Consider the following 17492-nt stretch of genomic DNA (forward strand, 5'->3'; position numbering starts at 1 on the left):
TTTCCCTTCTTATAAGGACACGGGTCACATCAGATTAGGGCCCACTCTAAAGACTGTGTTTTAACTTAATGACCTCTTTAAAGACCTTATCTTCAAGTATGGTTACATTCTGACATACTAGAGAGCTGGGACTTCAACATACGAATTGGCCTTCAACATACGAATCTGTGGAAAATGCGATCCAGCCCATAATAACGTTGCACATAATTTTCAGTTCCATCTGCTTTAAAATGGATCATCGAGAAGCACAATTTGAGTGGTGAATCCTTCCAGAGTCTTACATTTTCTCCTGGTCTTTTAAGTGTTCTCCCTCACATCTAATTCAGCATCAACTTTTCACTCTTCTCTCATGGCAATCTTCCAAAGCAATTGCTTTGATTTCTCAGAAATAACAAATCCCTTCTCACATTCAGACATCACTGGTTTACCTTACAGTGAATTAAGTCATGTAATTACAATAGCAAGTGAAACGGCAGCACCAGTCTGGGAACAAATGTAACTGACTTTTGGTAAGCTTACAATTCAACTTTTTAGAAGTCTGAGAATGCAGAAATGGGCCAAGCAGAGCATGCTCAGCCTGTGGAGGGGCTAGGCCCTGGGCTTCATAGCACAAATGGGGAAGCAAACCCGTGAAGGCACTTAGAGAGACTCTGGCGCAACAGAACCTGGGAACCGGACAATTTCAGGGAGTCTCATACCTCAACTCCTCTTTTAGTCGAATTTCTGTATTGGATTTGTATGCTGTTTTAAACTCTAGATTTTAATGATTTGATTAAAATCCCTGACTGTGGGCATCTAACAGTGGCTGGATTCTTCCTGGTGATGGGAATTATATGCTCACAAGGCAAGCCTGATCCTTTCCCAGATATTTTCATTGGTGAGAAGCACCTGTTTTGTTTTGTTTGTTTTGTTTTTTGAGATGCACTCTGCCTCCTTGCAATTCCCATTTATTTTAGCCATTAGGAGCTGTATCTGTCTTCTAAATACATAGCTTGTATTTTATCCCTCAAACATCTAGAGACATTTTTCTTATTCTTACAGTAGCATCCCCATTCTTCCCTTCCTTCCTCATGCCATAGAATCCCACGTCATTTTTCACCCTAATTGCCTCTCTCTGGACACACTGTATTTTGCTAAAGTTCTCTTCAAATTGTAGCACCCACAACTGTCATTCTGCACATCTCAGCTGATCAATCCAAAACAAACTGAAAATCTTCCCTTATTCGTTACATTTCCACGAAGATAACTAAAACTCATCTTGCTGGCTCTCAAGTAAAACACTCAGATCTTTTTTCAACCAACAAGTATGTGAACAGGTTGGTCCCAGATTCACATTGTATAATATTGAAGGAAAAGTTCACTTGAATATCACTTGCTTTTTTTGGCCTCTCGCATAGTGTAATATGTGTATGTGTCAAGTCCAGTCCCTGCAGGAATGACATGAGCCCAGCTCTCCACATACCAGCTGTGTGATTTGTGCCAGAGTTCCCAAATTATAGCCACTCACAACTTACAACTGTTGTGACACTATGTCTTAGTACTACTATTCTGTTATTTGATTAAATCAACTCATTTTCCAAAATGTAAATAAAAATCATTTAAATAGAAACTGTGATTTCTATTCTACCAGAAGACAGGGTAGAAAAAAAAAAGAAACCTTTATTCCAGTAAAGATCTTCAACAACCAATGGGCCACGTCTCAATTCTCACACAACACAAGCTGAGTTACTGACCTTCCCCCCAAAATCTACCTCCATCTTCCAATGACCCAGGTAAAATCAGAAGACAATAAAATAAGCCTACTTTGGGAGCATTTTTAATTTTTCTCTTTCTGATCCAATTGATTGGAAAATCTTGTTGGTTCTATCTTCACAACACAGCCGAATCTGATGCTTCTCCCAGCCTTTACACCTTCACCCTTAGTCCAAGACCCTCTCTTGCCTGGGTGTCTGCAACACTCACCCAAGTGGCTTCCCTGTTTTAATCTTTGAGTTTAAACTCAACAGCTAGAGCGATTTTTAAACAGTAAGAGTTAGTGCGTGCCACCCCCCTCAAAGTTGCCCAATGACTTACAGAGCACTAAGGATAAAGGCCAAGCCCCTGTAGTGTCCCCCATTTCTGATCTGTCCCCACTCCATTGGCTTGCTCTTCGACCTCATCTCCTGTGCCTGCACCCGCTGCTGCTCACCCCACACTGGCTTGCTCTTCCTCTAACAGGCGGGCGCACGCTCACAGCAAGGACCACAGGGCAGACCACAGGAAGGACGCGGCCCTGACTAAGCCTCCTGCTGGGATGATCTTCCCGAAAAGTCGGCCTAGCTGGCTCCTTCGCCTCCTTAAAATCCTTGCTGAAATGACACTTCTCCATGACTTCCTTGTTTTAAATGGGAACGTCCCTATTCCCCATGGTCTTCGTTTTACACTGCCCACTCCCTTTTCTTTTTCCCATGAGATTCAGGATGCTCTAATATGCTTTTTTTTTTTTTTGGAAACAGAGTCTTACTCTGTCACCCAGGCTAGAGTGCAGTGACAAAATCTCAGCTCACTGCAACCTCTACCTCCCTGGGTTCAAGTGATTCTCGTGCTTCAGCCTCACGAGTAGCTGGGATTACAGCCGCATGCCACCACATCTGACTAATTTTTGGTATTGTTAGTAGAGATAGAGTTTTGCCATGTTGGCCAGGCTGGTCTTGAGCTCATGACCTCAAGTGATCTGCCCACCTTGGCCTCCCAAAGTGCTGGGATTACAGGCGTGAGCGACCGCGCCTGGCTTTCCAATATGCTTTCTAATTTACTCATCTACTGGGTCAGGCGTTGGTTTCCCCTCCCAGCCCGTCCTGTGAGGAGGTGACCCCACAAGGCCACAGAGCTCTGCTTTGCTCACTCACTGATGTATCCAGAGCACCCAGAACCGTGCCTGGAGCACAGTCTGCCTGGTGGTTTTCCCCGCCTCCATTGAGCAAAGTGGCTCAAAAAAGCCCTAATCCAGAAGCTGCACGCTCACACCAGCAACGCCAACCCCACCTCCGCAAAGAAAGAAAAAGGCCACCTCTGCCAGGCCCTTCGCTTCATCAACACAAAACTAAAGTAACTCACTAAACGTCTTGGCTTCCCCTGCTTACCGCAGTCTAAAGATAGTTCTTTGGAAGAAGGTGATAAGATATAGTACAATTTTGTGATATGCAGATATCTCATTTTTGTTATACTGTTGGCCTGAGGATAAATTTTGTTTAGAGCTCCCTGTTTTTCTGATAGATATATGACCACTAGCGCTCAGAGCTAGTGACATAGAAATAATGTAACAGATGGAAGGATATGATTTTTCTCTTCCACTGTTTCCCTCTCAAACATCTTTAGTTTCACAGTTTTCTCACTGCAACACCTTACATTTCTTATATATTACTCCTCAACACAGTAACTCTGTGAAAGTATGAAGAAACCTAGGTTAAATTTTTCTTTCTCCTTAGCATATTCTTTTAAAGCCTACAGGAAGATTTAGGTGAAGACCAGCTATAGAGAATTATGACACAAATATAAAATGTAAAATAAAGAATAAAAGTGTTTATGTTGGTCCCTTCCTGAACCTACAATAGCTTTATAACAAATAAAGTGAAATAATCTGAAAGAAGTAAAAGCAATACAAAAAACATGGTTATTTAGCAAATCCCATCTCAAAGATCTGAGCATTATGAAGATCCAATCTCCAGTGTGTAGAGGGATAACTCTTACTGAATCCCATGTGTGAGTACCTCCATCACTATCTCGAGTTGGGTGTTCACAGTGACTTACAGCCGTACAGGCTGTATGTTTTATTATTCAACCAGATGTCAGCCATAAAACTGTTTTATCTATTCTGTGGTTTGCCTAGGACTAAAAAATAAACTTCAAATCCATAACTTAGTGGCTGTTCTGATATTGTAGCACTTCAGTAAAGTACAGTTTTGCTCTCTGGTATGCTGAAAATGTTCTAAAATCAAAGTGTACTTGGAAAGATATATTTCTGCTCCTAAAGATTTCATAAAGACCCTTGCAATTTGGATGAATTGTGCTGTCCAATGAGTTGTTTTTCTATTGATTTCTAGGCCGATGGACCATAACCTTCATTGATAGTTCATTTTGGCTTCTTCCAGACTGAAAAGGAAATAGCGCTGTGTCTGTTCTCTGCCTTGGAGCCTACATTATTGATATTCTTTAATCATTATGTAGGAACATAAAGCTTCTGTTATGTTGCAATTATTATGTGTCTTTACTAGAATGTAGTTAGTGAAACAAAAATAGATGAGGCGGCCCACCACAGGCTGTCCTGCTGTTCTCTCTTACATTGAGTACAATACACAGAGCTCAAAGAAAGCTCCCCATTCATGCTGATTTTTTGGCTACAGTTGCACAAAAGAAATCTTTCTGAAGTTCTCAAAAGTGAAAATATCATAATTAGCATTTTAACCCAATAGGAGCTATGCAGAAGAGTTGAGTCAATTTTCATACAACAATGTATTATTTTAACTCATCTTTCTCTAGGTGCTTTTTATAAATTTCATACCATTTTTAAGAAATGAAATAATGAAACAAGATTATGAACCTTCTACGGGAAAGAGCTGACAAAATTTGGCTGGATTTTAAAAGTCTTTTGAGATTTCTTGCACTAGATTTTATCTACATGCCCAGACTATGGGATGTAGTCCTATCAACCTGTAACTATTGAGATCCCTTAAAGCCTATGAAGTTAAACATTCATAGGAACAAAATCTTTTAGGCCTTTGTTTATAACTTTTCATTAAGAGGAAACAAAAAGATCTAATGATCATGCATGCTCATGAAAATACACATTAACACTTCTGAGAATAACCACTGAAAGGCAGCATAAGTTAACTCAAAGTCAGAATGGGTATGAAGGAGCTCACTAGGTTCACTCCCTACAGATTGGTAACAATTTCCTGCTGTTTGAAGAATATTTCTGGTTCTCTCCCCCTTCCTCAGTACTTCCTGGTACTGAGTGAGATCAGTGACTGGTTCCAGCCAATGCATTGTAAGTAGAAGTGACAGGTGACTTATGGGCTATTTCCCTGGGCGTGCAAATCCCTCCAGAGCTGTCTTTTTCTGGTACAGCAACCAGTTACGTGCAGAATGGTGGCCACTCCAGCTACCTGGGTAATGGAGGGACACAGTCACGACCCAGGACAGACCTGAACATTTCTTACTTTAAGCAAGTGACATTTGGGAGTTGATACTTACTAGCCTATTCTGACAAATCTTTAAAAATGATTATTTTTGCAATAATTTAACTGATTTTTTCATTTTGCCTTTTAAATATGATTGTCTACATTAAAAACAGTGTATGATGTTAGTGGGGGTGGTTTCATCTCCAGGTTAATAATGTGCAGTGATGTATACACAAAAAGCAGAAAACAGCAGTGGCCATGAAGACAGCTGTTTCTCTAAATCAGGGAACTAGAAATGTCTTGACGTTCAGACGGGGTAAGGACTGGGACTAAGAGTTGCCTGTCCCCAAATTCCTTTTGTTTTACAAGAGAAGTCTGGTTAAAATGAACTTCAGAAGTTGCTTTGAAGAGGAAAAATTGGGGGAAGGGAGGCAAAATATAAAACTAGAATCAGCTAAGTAGGCAAAGGCAGTTGGTATTTACACACTCATTACAGGTATACGAATTTCAGAACTTCGATTTTTTTTTTTTTAAGTAACAGCTGTGACTTTACATTTCCCCCACCTACTGCCTGCTGGTCAGGGAAACAGATTATGGGACCACCGAGTTACGGCCACTTTCTTCACCCTGGGGAGCTACAGGAGAAGCAGGTGTGGTTGAAAATGAAAAGGTCTGAGGTTACTTTGCTGCATGTCACCTCCTGGCCTCGCAGCTGTGAATGCCGAGCTTTTTACCGTCTCTGTGTTCTGACCACGGGAACACTCACATTTCACTTGCTCAAAATAATGTGCAAGTCATAAGAAAAGTGAACCTGATCTCTTGAATTTCCAGAAAACTGTCACTTGCAGTGGGTGAGCTTTCGTTTTTAGAATACAAATACGATTTAGGATTCCTCTTCACGCTCTAGCTCTGCATCATCCACAACTCCTTCAACAGATTTGCTTTTTGCCCATGGCAATGTGAAACAAAATCTTTTTTGCATCTCAAAATGACAATATTGAGAACATCTGGTATATAGCCTTCTTAAAGTTTGTTCTGCAATGCCTTCAGGTTTAAACATCTGTCATTAAATCAAGAGATTGACAAAATGCTCTGAGTTGCATTGCAACATAGGATACTACATCATTAAGTATCTTTTCTTGGAAACAAAGTGAAAAAGAGTTAATTGTCTCTTCTTGAAGAGAGTGGGTCCTAATCACCAAAGGTGTCTGTTTTCTTTTGCAAATGAGAAAATATATTCAATTTATTCTAGTAATTTTCCATTTTCTGTCCCACTGACTGCTATATTTAATTACTCTAAATCACTCTCCACATAAAGACAGTGATGTGCTTCTGAGAATCATTACAAAGATATTGCTTTGTAAATGTGTTTGCCTATTTAAAAAGCACTGAAAGTTTTCAGCAGCTTTGCCCCCACTGGTTTCCTAGGCAGGCAGGGATCAATATGTCATTTGTTAAAATACAGTGCAGGGACACTATACCCCATCAGAGTCCCGGTTCTCCTGATGTCTCGTGGTGCCAGCGTCTTGCTCTGTTTTCATGTTCTCAGGGACAGAAGAACTCATCAAACATAAAATGCACTGTCATTAGCTATTTAAGCCAAAAGTGATAACAGATGAATATCATTAAGACTCCAGGACCTCTTAAATCCAGAAAGAAAACTCAGCCTTGATGAGTAAAGAGGCTGGCAGATCGCCCTTCAATACCCGCACCCAGCTGCACAGCTCATCCATTGTGAGGGAAGTCATATGCGATTGATTAAAATATAAGCTCTCTAGATGGTCTGATACCACTCCCAAATCTTTTACAATGATGTCTTTTCCAAGAGGTAGAATAAAGCAGCTTTTCTTTGCAATGGGAAAGCCCCAGTGTTTTCCTTTTATTTCCTAAGTTCAAGCTACAATTTATATAAAGGATTAGATAATGTGAGAATATTTATTATGCTTGAAAAACATCATTTTTAGTCAAATTTTAAAGTTTCCATTTTTGTTTTAAAGACAGGGGATAGCACCGGTTAGTTACACTGGTAGATTGCACCCCGATAATGAGCAGAGTTTCCCAATAAGGACTTTTTCAACTCATCCCTACAAAAAAATTTTTTAAAAACAATTTGCTTCTTAAGAAATTTAGTATATAGGAAATCTATCTGTTCTGTATCTAATTATTTTTAATTTGGATAAGATGCCTTTTTTTGGATGTGTCTTAAATTATTCAGAATACTAGATCCCAAAACAGAAAGAAAGTGAATAAAAATTAAGCAAAAGCAGGGGCTTTGTGTAAGGAGGAGCTGTGGGGTTCAGGTCAGGGCTTTCCCCCTTAAATAGCTGGGAAATGGGGGCCAAGTTTATTTAACCTTTAAGTCTATTTTCTCAACTCCCCAATGTTAGTAATAAATCCTATCCCATAAGGTTGTTATGAACATTACATTAGATAATGCTGATAAGGAACCCGACAGGGAAGTGCTAAATCACAAGCAGCTATTCCCATAACTTCCAACAATTTCTTTTTTTTTTTTTTTTTTTTTTTGGTCTTAATTTTAAGTTCCGGGATACATGTGCAGAACATGCAGGTTTGTTATATAGGTATATATGTGCTATGACGGTTTGCTGCACCTATCAACCCATCACCTAGGTATTCAGGCCTGCATGCATTAGCTATTTCCAACAATTTCTGAATATCAGAATCATTTCTGAATAACACTAAATATCCGGTGGACATCTTTATTGCTGTTTGTCAAAGAATATGGGCTCTTGTTCTCCAGGTTTCTTTCTTGGGGTGGATTTCTTTGAGTTATGACTTTAAATGATTTGTATTTTTCCATTTTTATAGGAATTAAGGGTCTCACTTTTGTTCTTGATTGGTGGGGTTCTCATGAAATGGAGAGTTGAGCACCTCCCCAATTAAAGTTGACCAACCAGGCACATGAAAGACATTCACTTTTCAAAGCGCAGGGCCAGCCTGAACCCATTATGCACGTGAATGGGACCACACATCAAATGTCCTGTTCAGCCCACTCTAAATTAGCATTAAAATAAAATGGGTAGGTAGACACCTTGTAAATCTTTTAAAATTTTTGAGGAACAAATCAAGAGAGTACTTTACAAAGGCAACCCTTGGGCATTGCTTTCCTTCCCATTGAGGATGGCAGAGCCAACTCCGTGCAACCACGCTTCCGCGGCACCCCACCCTCCCTCACCCCCTCTCAACTGCTGAGGACAGACAACCCTTCAATTATTATCTTGACTTGATTCTCAAATCCATAAACACGACGTTAAAGGAAACCTCAACCCCATAATGAGACGTTGTAATATTTTGCATCCTGTTTTAAAAACATTTTGGCTCTGATCATAAATGGGGGGGATATTGTTTAAATAGCAGTACCTCCAGCGAGTACAAAAAAATAGACTAATTCCCAGTTATCTTCCAATAGTTCCCAAAAAGCAATTTATTATACAAAGTTTTAAGATGTTTTTATCATTAATAAGAAAATAACTTGATTTTTATAAAATGAAAAATATCATTGCCATATATGTGACTGTAAACACATAGTTTATATGTGGTATTCATATTGGACTCCATCCTGTCCCCAGCCTACATATACTAGGACTAAATGTTACCAGATAAAACACAGATACGAAACTAGAATATGGGTATTAAACAAGTCTAACTTTCAAATGGTATGCTTCCTTACACCATAATAGAAAACCTTCTTGAATGGACACTTCAAAATTTCAAATGAATGCAGCCTTTTTGAGGATTGAATTCCAGTTATTTTGGACAAAAGGGCACTTCCTGGCCTTACAGGGAAAAAAATATTTTTAAGGGGGCTTCTTGAAAAGCTTCCTAGAAGATCCTGTCCCTCATGATGCTTTCCAAGACAAACAAAAGTCTGAGGAGATGAGTAAAAATTAAGCCAGCCCCTACAGATTAACTCCCTCCAGGGATCAGCTCCACGTGGATGTCAAATGTCCCAGGAGCACTCTCACAGGTGTGGCTGGTATTTGCTTCTAGGGTCAGTATCCTTTAATATAAACAAACAAAAGAGAACTAAGCGTGTTTTTCCTTTGGTTGAAAGTAGAAAAGGCATGAGAAAGGAATTTTGTTTACCCAATAACTTCAAAATATTTACGAATATTTGAGTGGAGTTTAATTTCTTTTTTCGTCTCATCTCCCTTAATGGTGGAAACTGCAAATCATTTCCCATATACTCCTTAGATTTTATGGAAGCTTGGTAGAAAATTTAATATTTTCCAATGTACATTGGATGTAAATGTGGAATTTTAACAAACTATACTATTGTTAGCATCTGGGGCTATACTTCACTTTCATAAGTAATGTAAATTTACTGACCATTCTGAGGATATACACATAAAAATAGATGCTAGTAGCTTCTATTTAATTTAATAGATGTACAAACACTGGAAAATTGCAAAGCAGAAAAAAAAAAAAAGTTATAGGGATTGCCCAAAGAATAGGCAAAATTCTATCAGCTATATTTTCTCTTATTATAATTTCTTTCTAAGTTTCCTAAAGATATTCAGTAGGAGATGATTACATAGGGAGTGTATACAACAGCCGATTTAAAAGCAGGTCAGAATCATTTTAATGATTTAAAAATTACAATTATGATTACAAATATGTGGGGGGAAACTTACATATTGAAACCTATCAAAAAATGAAAATACAGGGAAGTGTTCACCGTTTTTACCTTTGGGTGGTGTGTCCATTGACAGTTTTGATTTTGTTTTTGTTTTTTGCCTGTTTGTGTTTTCTGTATTTAGTAGTAGCAAAGCACACATCTATAACTTTTATTTCCATGTGAATTATTCAAAGGTAAATGACATAAACACACACACACATGTACATATATATGTATAAAATAGAAAATAACTAGGTGAGGTCATGCTACAGACCTCTTTAAGAACTCTACTCTCTTGATAATTTTTTTTTGTCTTTTTGTAGAAGACTGTGACATACTTGAATGGCTATATTTACTCTGTGCATTTCTTTTCCAATAAGACCTTCTTTCACTGGGAGAGAGCTGGCTTGGTCATTTTGGTGTGTCTCTACTGTCCTAATGTCTTAGCAGGACCTCGAACTCAACAAGTCCAAAACAATTCTAACTATCCTCCCCTGTGTGGAGTGACACATGCATACATCCCACCTAACTGCACAATTTCTATAAACAATGACACCATTATGCCAGCCCTAAAAGTTCTGGAATGGTGATAGATCCTCCCTTCTTCCTCGCCTGGTATGTGCAATTCAGCAGCCCAAACTCGCTTTGAGCTCTTGATTTCCATTGCAACATTCCTCTCTGCTTGACTGTTACAGCAGCTTCCTCACTCTTCCTCCTGGCTCTACACTTTATCATTTACTACAAACAACTCTTCTGTTGTTTGCCCTTAGGAAAACCCCCAGGGTTTAGCATGCCATCTACTGTCCTAGCTTTGGAGGTCAGGAGTAGGCTATCCCTGTCCCTAAACAGGCCTGAGCTTCCCTCTGGTGCCTGCACATGGCTCCTGATTCTCAGACTCCTCTCCACTGCTGCCATTTGAAATACTTGCTCATCCCCAAAGTGGCTCTTTTGTGATGATCACAGCCCAGTGTGAGTTCCCCTCCTCCTCTGAGCCTCCCTTAGTACCTCATCTCTGCTTCTCTCTACATCCATCAAAACCTGCCATGTGAAACAGTTACCTGCAAGCCCAGTTCTCAAGCCTCCTCACACTGGAGGCTCAGCAAGGGCAGGGACTCAATTCCTCTTCTTTGTGTCTATGCTTTGCACCATGTGAGCCTCTTACCTGCATTGGTTGAATTTGAAAATACAGATTGCCCTGATGTGAAAGATTCTGCAGACTAGAAACCTGGAAATTTCCATTAATAAGTTGATAAAGCCTGGTAAAGTTGGTAGAGCTCTCAGAGCAGAGCCTGACATGTTGTAAGCACTGCGTAAGTGTTATCCATTCATCCTGTTAGCTATTAGCCGGAGCTCAAATACAGAGAAAGGCAATGACTCAGATACTGAATTATGTCAAAAGAGTAAAAACCAAATGGAGCAAACACATCTAAAATTCAGAGCCCACCACGCACATCACAATGCGGATACCAGGAAAAGCCCTGCCCAACTGAAAACAAAGGTTCCTAAAGCCTGAATGCAAACAAAGGCCAACCCAAAGACACCTCAAGGGAGGGGAATTAGAGAATGAATTCCCTTTGGGGGCTTTCCTAACCCTTTCTGACCTCCAGATTTAGCCCTGGGCTTGGAAAGTCACTCAAGACAGTATCTTTTATCCTAGTGGCTGCTGAGACCAGCCCCAAGGGGAAGATTGCCTTTTTACATCTTTACAGCGAAAAGTGAAATGTGGGAGGGGAAGGTTAAGCTAACCCAGTCTCTGGAAGGTAGCTCCCTTTCCACTTTCTATTGCACGTTTACAAGAGTTTGTAGCCATCTCCTCAAGGGAGACTTGCCTGCCTCCCTGCCCGCCTGCCCACCTGCCTGCCAGGAAAGCAGGGTGCAACCACTCCCTCTTCTCAGCTGAGTGCAAAAGAACCACAGCTAGCCCAAGTTCTTCTGGAAGCCCCCTAGAAACAGCCTTCTTAGGGATACAGAGCATCTAAGGTTCACTCCCAGAGGTAGTGACTGCAATTAAAAAGAAAATTTGAAAATTTTCAATTTCAGGAAAATTTCCATTTTAGGCAAATGCCAGGGGAAAAAAAAGGAGTAATCCTTCCCTTAGGTACAAGTTTGCCTTCCATTTCTTGAGGGAAGTAATCAGTTTCATGGTACCTCCTTTGCATCAGAAGTTTAGAAATTTATGTAATGATGAGCCTTGTTATAAATCTTAATCAATATCTTTGTGTCCAATTTTGTAATGAAATAGGATTATCATGTAAAAAACCTCATCTTGTTCCATTGTATTTTAACTCTCATTGATTCCAAAATAATAAAACCTCAGCGACGGCAGCTATTGAAAGTTCTTGGCTCTGAGACTCAAGGATTCTCAGAGAAACTGAAGAGATTACATCCTAGGACACCTGCTGTTTATCCTCCATCATTTTACATCCAAAATATTGACAATGTCCCAAGCAATTTGTTTTTCGCAGATCATCGCAGAGGCAGTACAGCAGAGCTAAGAGGTAGAATATTTGTGGTATAGAAAGTCCACACACTCAGAATTCAAAGTAAGTTTATCATTAAAAAAAGAAGATGAAAAAAAGGAGGGAGATGCCTTACCAGAAACTGAAATCCTCAACCTTTAGGTTGTTGCCTCATCAAAACTTCAGGCTTTTGCAGTGGGCATGGCGCCTCATGCCTGTAATCTCAGCATTTTGGGAGGCTGAGGTTGGTGGATCACTTGAGGTCAGGAGTTCAAAACCAGCCTGGCCAACATGGTGAAATTCTGTCTTTACTAAAAATACAAAAATTAGCCAGGTGTGATGGTAGGTGTCTATAATCCCAGCTACTTGGGGGCTGAGGCAGGAGAATGGCTTAAACCCAGGAGGCAGAGGTTGCAGTGAGCAAAAAAAGACTTCAGGCTTTTTTTGTAAACACATGAGTTCAACCAGATATTCCCTCTAGGAAAACACTGCCTTTGCTCATAAAGATATAGGAGAAAGGACCTCATGTTCATCCGTATGGGAAGGGGGGATGGGCTTTTTATTAATAAGTTACCAAAGTTTGAGAAGCCTCTTTGAAAAGGATGCAGACAACATACATTTTAAAATGATCCCAATATTTGTCCTGTAAAACATTTCATATTTAGAAACTGATCAAGTGCTTATCCATAGAAGAAAAATAGTAAGGATCTCTTAAAAGTTGAGATTTTAACTTTCTGAGTCTTAACTACAGGCAGGTGGCATTGTATTATTAGAGAAGGCTGATTCTTTACCAAAATCCGTCTTTTGTGTGTGTGTGATAAAGCTCAGAGTTTAAGTAAGTTAGCCAAGTTCACATAGCTTGCATGGAATTGCTTGGATTGGAAATCAGCCCCATTAGAAAGCCTGAAATCTCTGCATTTTTCTATTCTACTTCCCCGATTTGTTTATTTGCAAATGTCAATGATAGCATTTCCCATGGAGGAATTTTGTCATGAGTAAGTGAGATAATAATATGTATAAAAGGCTTGGCAAAGCTTATCGGCTGGACTCTGTCCCCGAAAATCACATGTTGAAACCTCAGTACCTCAGAATATGACTATATTTGGAGACAGGGTCTTTAAAGAGGTAACTAAGGTAAAATGAGGTCACATGGGTGTACCCTAATCCAATGTGATCGGTGTCTTTATTTAAAAAAAAAAAAAAAAAGAAAAAAAAAAAAGATTAATGGGCGGCCCGTGCAGCAATGACCAAGATCGAGTCTGGAGACCTTCTCGGGAAGGAGGAGGAGCTGCTGAAACAGCTGGGCGACCTGAAGGTGGAGCTGTCCCAGCTGCAAGTTGCCAAACTGGCAGGCAGCTCAGCCTCCGAGCTCTCCAAGATCTGCGTCGACCGCAAGTCCATGGCCCGTGTTCTCACCGTTATTAACTAGACTCAGAAAGAAAATCTCAGGAAATTCTGCAAGGGCAGGAAGTGCAAGCCCCTGGCCCTGAGGCCAGGAAGACACGCGCCAGGCGCCACCAGCTCAACAAACATGAGGGGAACCTGAAGACCAAGAAGCAGTAACGTTAGAAGCGGCTGTACGCACTGCAGGGAAAAGAAGAAATGAAGAGACAGACACATACACTAAAAAGATCATGAAAAGACCCAGAAGAAAGAGACCATCTAGGAGCCAGGGAGGGAGGCCTCAGAAGAAAAACATGCCCATCACTTGATCTTGGACTTTCAGCCTCCAGAACTGCGAGAAATACATTTCAGTTGTTCATGGGACCCATCTGCGATGCTTTCTTATGGAAGCCCTACTGAACTAATATGTTCATATATTAGGTATTCAGGAAATGTGAGTCTCCTTCACGTTGGGAATATGGAGGCCAGCTGTGGTGACCACCAGTGGGCTTCCTCCAGATCCAAGACGTCAGCAACTTCGTGTGCTGTGTGAGCGGCTTGGTGTACATGCTGCTGCCAAGTCTGTGCCTTATTTCTTATTTGTGTCTCCCTTTCCTGGCTCAGAGCCCATTGCTTTCCTTATAGTAAGATTCATTAAAAGTTGAATAAAAGATGTGGACCCTCAACAAGCCCCTGGCACAGGGCAGGCCCTTTTGAGAAAGTGCATGAACCTTTAATACTGCTAGGCTTTGTGTGGTTCGTATGTTCAAGTTGTCTTTCACAGGACGGAAGACAACTTTGGGGGTATGAAGGATCAAATGGAGTTTCCTAAACTCCCTGCCTTATTCTCTTGGAGTAACTGGAGCAGCGGAAAATCCTATTTACTGATTAGTAATAAGAAATATTTTGTGATAGTTTTTAAAAGAATAATGGTTTAATTCTCCCTTTCTGCCACTTATAGTGATAACAGTAAAATTGACAAATACCTAAGAGCATTTAATATGCAAGATGGACTGTGCAGTGGCCCGCACCTTTTGGTAAGAGATGAGCCCCAAAGCACTGTTATCCCAAGGCCTTTGTCACTGCCAGGAGCATGCTGGATTGTCACATAAATGAGTCCCTGACAATAGAGAATCTGACAGCAAGTGTTTCCTGGAAACCACTCCCAAGTAATGGAACAGCCCTCCATAACCACCCAGGTGAAAACATACAGTAATCCACTAAGTCTCACACTCACAAAGTGAGAAAGAAGCACTCATGGTCTCGTCAGCTGTTACAGTCCTGCCTGACAGTGGTAGGCATGCATCCAGGCTGCTGTCTGCATGGCGAAAGGTTGAAACTTTAAACAAGTCAAACCTACTTATTCAGACACTGGTGCACGCCTCAGAGGTGATCACTTTTAGAAATCCAAGCACTGGGAATTTTTTCCTGATGTTTCCTGAGCAGGAGATTGCCACATACAAGATCACAAACTTTTGGTGTTTTTTTAGCATATGAGTTCAACCAGACATTACCAGGTATTACTGTTTACTGAGTCTGAAGGCTTAGGAGAAGAAATCAAACTGATATTTTTTTCTAAGCACATATTCTGTTCAAACATAATGAAACTTAAATGGTTTATTTAAGAAGATGGTAATACTTTTATTAAAATGTAGATCAAATGATCAAAAACATTTAAAAAGCCTGGAAGTGTTAGTAGCATATAGAAAGTACTCAGGAAACATAGGTGTTACTTTCCATGTCCTGCTAATGGTGATAATATCAAATAGATCCACAATTTTAGACATTTTCCTCTCTTTAATGGTTTTTAAAAAGACAACGCAGGTTGGGCGCAGGGGCTCATGTCTGTGATTCCAGGACCTTGAGAGGCCAAGGCAGGAGGATCACTTGAGGTCAGGAGTTTGAGACCAGCATGGCCAACATGGTGAAACCTTGTCTCCTCTAAAAATAAAAAATTAGCTGGGCATGGTGGTGGGCACCTGTAGTCCTGGCTCCTTGGGAAGCTGAGGCAGGAAAATTGCTTGAACTCAGGAAGCAGAGGTTGCAGTGAGCCGAGATCCTGCCACTGCACTGCAGCCTGGGTGATGGAGTATAACTCCATCTCGAAAGAAAAAAAAAAAAGATGACACCAAGGAAGCAATGGAAGCTGTAAATACAAGCTCCTAGGTGCAAGTTCTTGTGCATGGGGCATATAATTTTACCAATTCCATATAATGACTAAACAGCTTTGCAGCCATAAGACTGCCTCATCTATCTAGACAGATTCTGATGAACCAGCAAGAGGTATAAGAAAGCAATTATGAATCCAAAATTGATCAGAAACAGTCAAATAAGTTGTAGAAAGTTGTCAACGATATTTCATAGCTCTAGGAAAATTAATGTGTTGAATATAAAATACAAAATTATTGGCTAACAGTATGGAACTTGGCTTGTAAATAAGGAATTGAAAGTGAACAGAGAATCATAAACTGGGGAGAAAAGTAAACATTCTATTTAATCTCAGACTTGGCTGTCAGGTGTTTTCTTTAAAGTTAAATTATTTACAGTTGCCTATTGTATTTAACTTCAATATTCACATTCATCCTTATAACTTCAGAATATGTTTCATTTTCACAAGGTCTCTATTAAAAGTACTAGAACAATGTTCACTGGAACATTGAACAAAAACACACATGCCTTTTTGTGGCAAGCAGAGGATTCCAATCCATCCACACGCATTTGGGAATATTAGCCATAGGCAATGAGTCTTGCCCGATGCCCTGAAGAATAACAAAGTGACATGTTCCAGAAGGACTGCGTGCCTGGCAGCCCCGTGAAAATGCACACAACTTTTCAAAGCCTTTGAAGAGTGGCCAGATTCCCTGGGACATTGCTGCTACCTACGTTAGGCACTTCGTAAATATTTTTTTCAGGAGAAATATAGAATTCTGTAATAACAAACTACTATAACACAGGATGGAAAAATGACTGTCTTCTCTCTAGATCTCTATTTCTTGAGGAAGCGGGACAAGATCCGGTTGTCTGTAAATTACCATTTCGGTTCGGACATTCCTCCCATCTTTGGAAGATAACTTGTCCTATAAGTGGTTCTCAATAAATAACTAATGTTAAACATGAGTGAGTACGTTATACTTACCAAACTCTCTGCAGCTTATAAAATTTTCTTTGAACTCTACCTGTTAAACATGAATCCAACTTTAACTTGATGAATTTTGTTTCAGAATATATTTCTCATAAAACAAACTTTTGAAAATATGTAATTATGTGTTTTTGCTTTCAGTCCTTGGGTAAATTAAAGCTACTTGGTCTAAGCATTGTTCCAGTATCTTCAAAGTAACTGTGCATAGGTCAATTGTCTTGATATATATCACCTAAACCATATTTTGTTTTCCTAGATTTCATTTACTATTTTTTAAAGTTGATTTAATGTTTTTCAAGGTCTCCTAAGTTAGCCTCATTTCCAGATGAACACCCTGCAAAGTTCAGAAATTCATCCTTCTCTGCCTTTTCAGGCTGGAGAACAAGCTGGCATTGAATAGTTTGGCAGGAGAGATGGAGAAGCAGCCCGCACAGGACGAGAACTAGAATTATGGAGCAGCTGTATTGGGCAGTAGGTTTCCATTAAATGGATGTCTTGAGCTTGCCATCTTTCACTGTAATTGCTGTATCCAGGAAGTTGACTGTCTCTAGAGATTAATCTATTTTAAGTTTAATGGATCTGTAGAAGCTATTGAAAGACTGGTACAACTCTTTCTCCTTGACTTTTCCAGCCCAAATTAAGACATTGCTATCAGTAACACTGCATCTGCCATGCATGCCAACGTTTCAGCCCCACTCCACCCCCAGGAGAAA

At 40.1% G+C, this 17492-nt stretch overlaps 1 pseudogene; it reads left to right on the forward strand.

Moving 5' to 3' along the window:
* Positions 1–13500: 13500 nt before the first annotated feature.
* LOC116528879 lies at positions 13501–17225 on the forward strand (annotated as a pseudogene).
* The last annotated feature ends 267 nt before the right edge of the window (positions 17226–17492 follow it).

This window comes from Sapajus apella, unplaced genomic scaffold (genome assembly GCF_009761245.1).
Source record: "Sapajus apella isolate SASKATOON/1434 unplaced genomic scaffold, GSC_monkey_1.0 scaffold60, whole genome shotgun sequence".
Classification (NCBI taxonomy): Eukaryota; Metazoa; Chordata; class Mammalia; order Primates; family Cebidae; genus Sapajus; species Sapajus apella.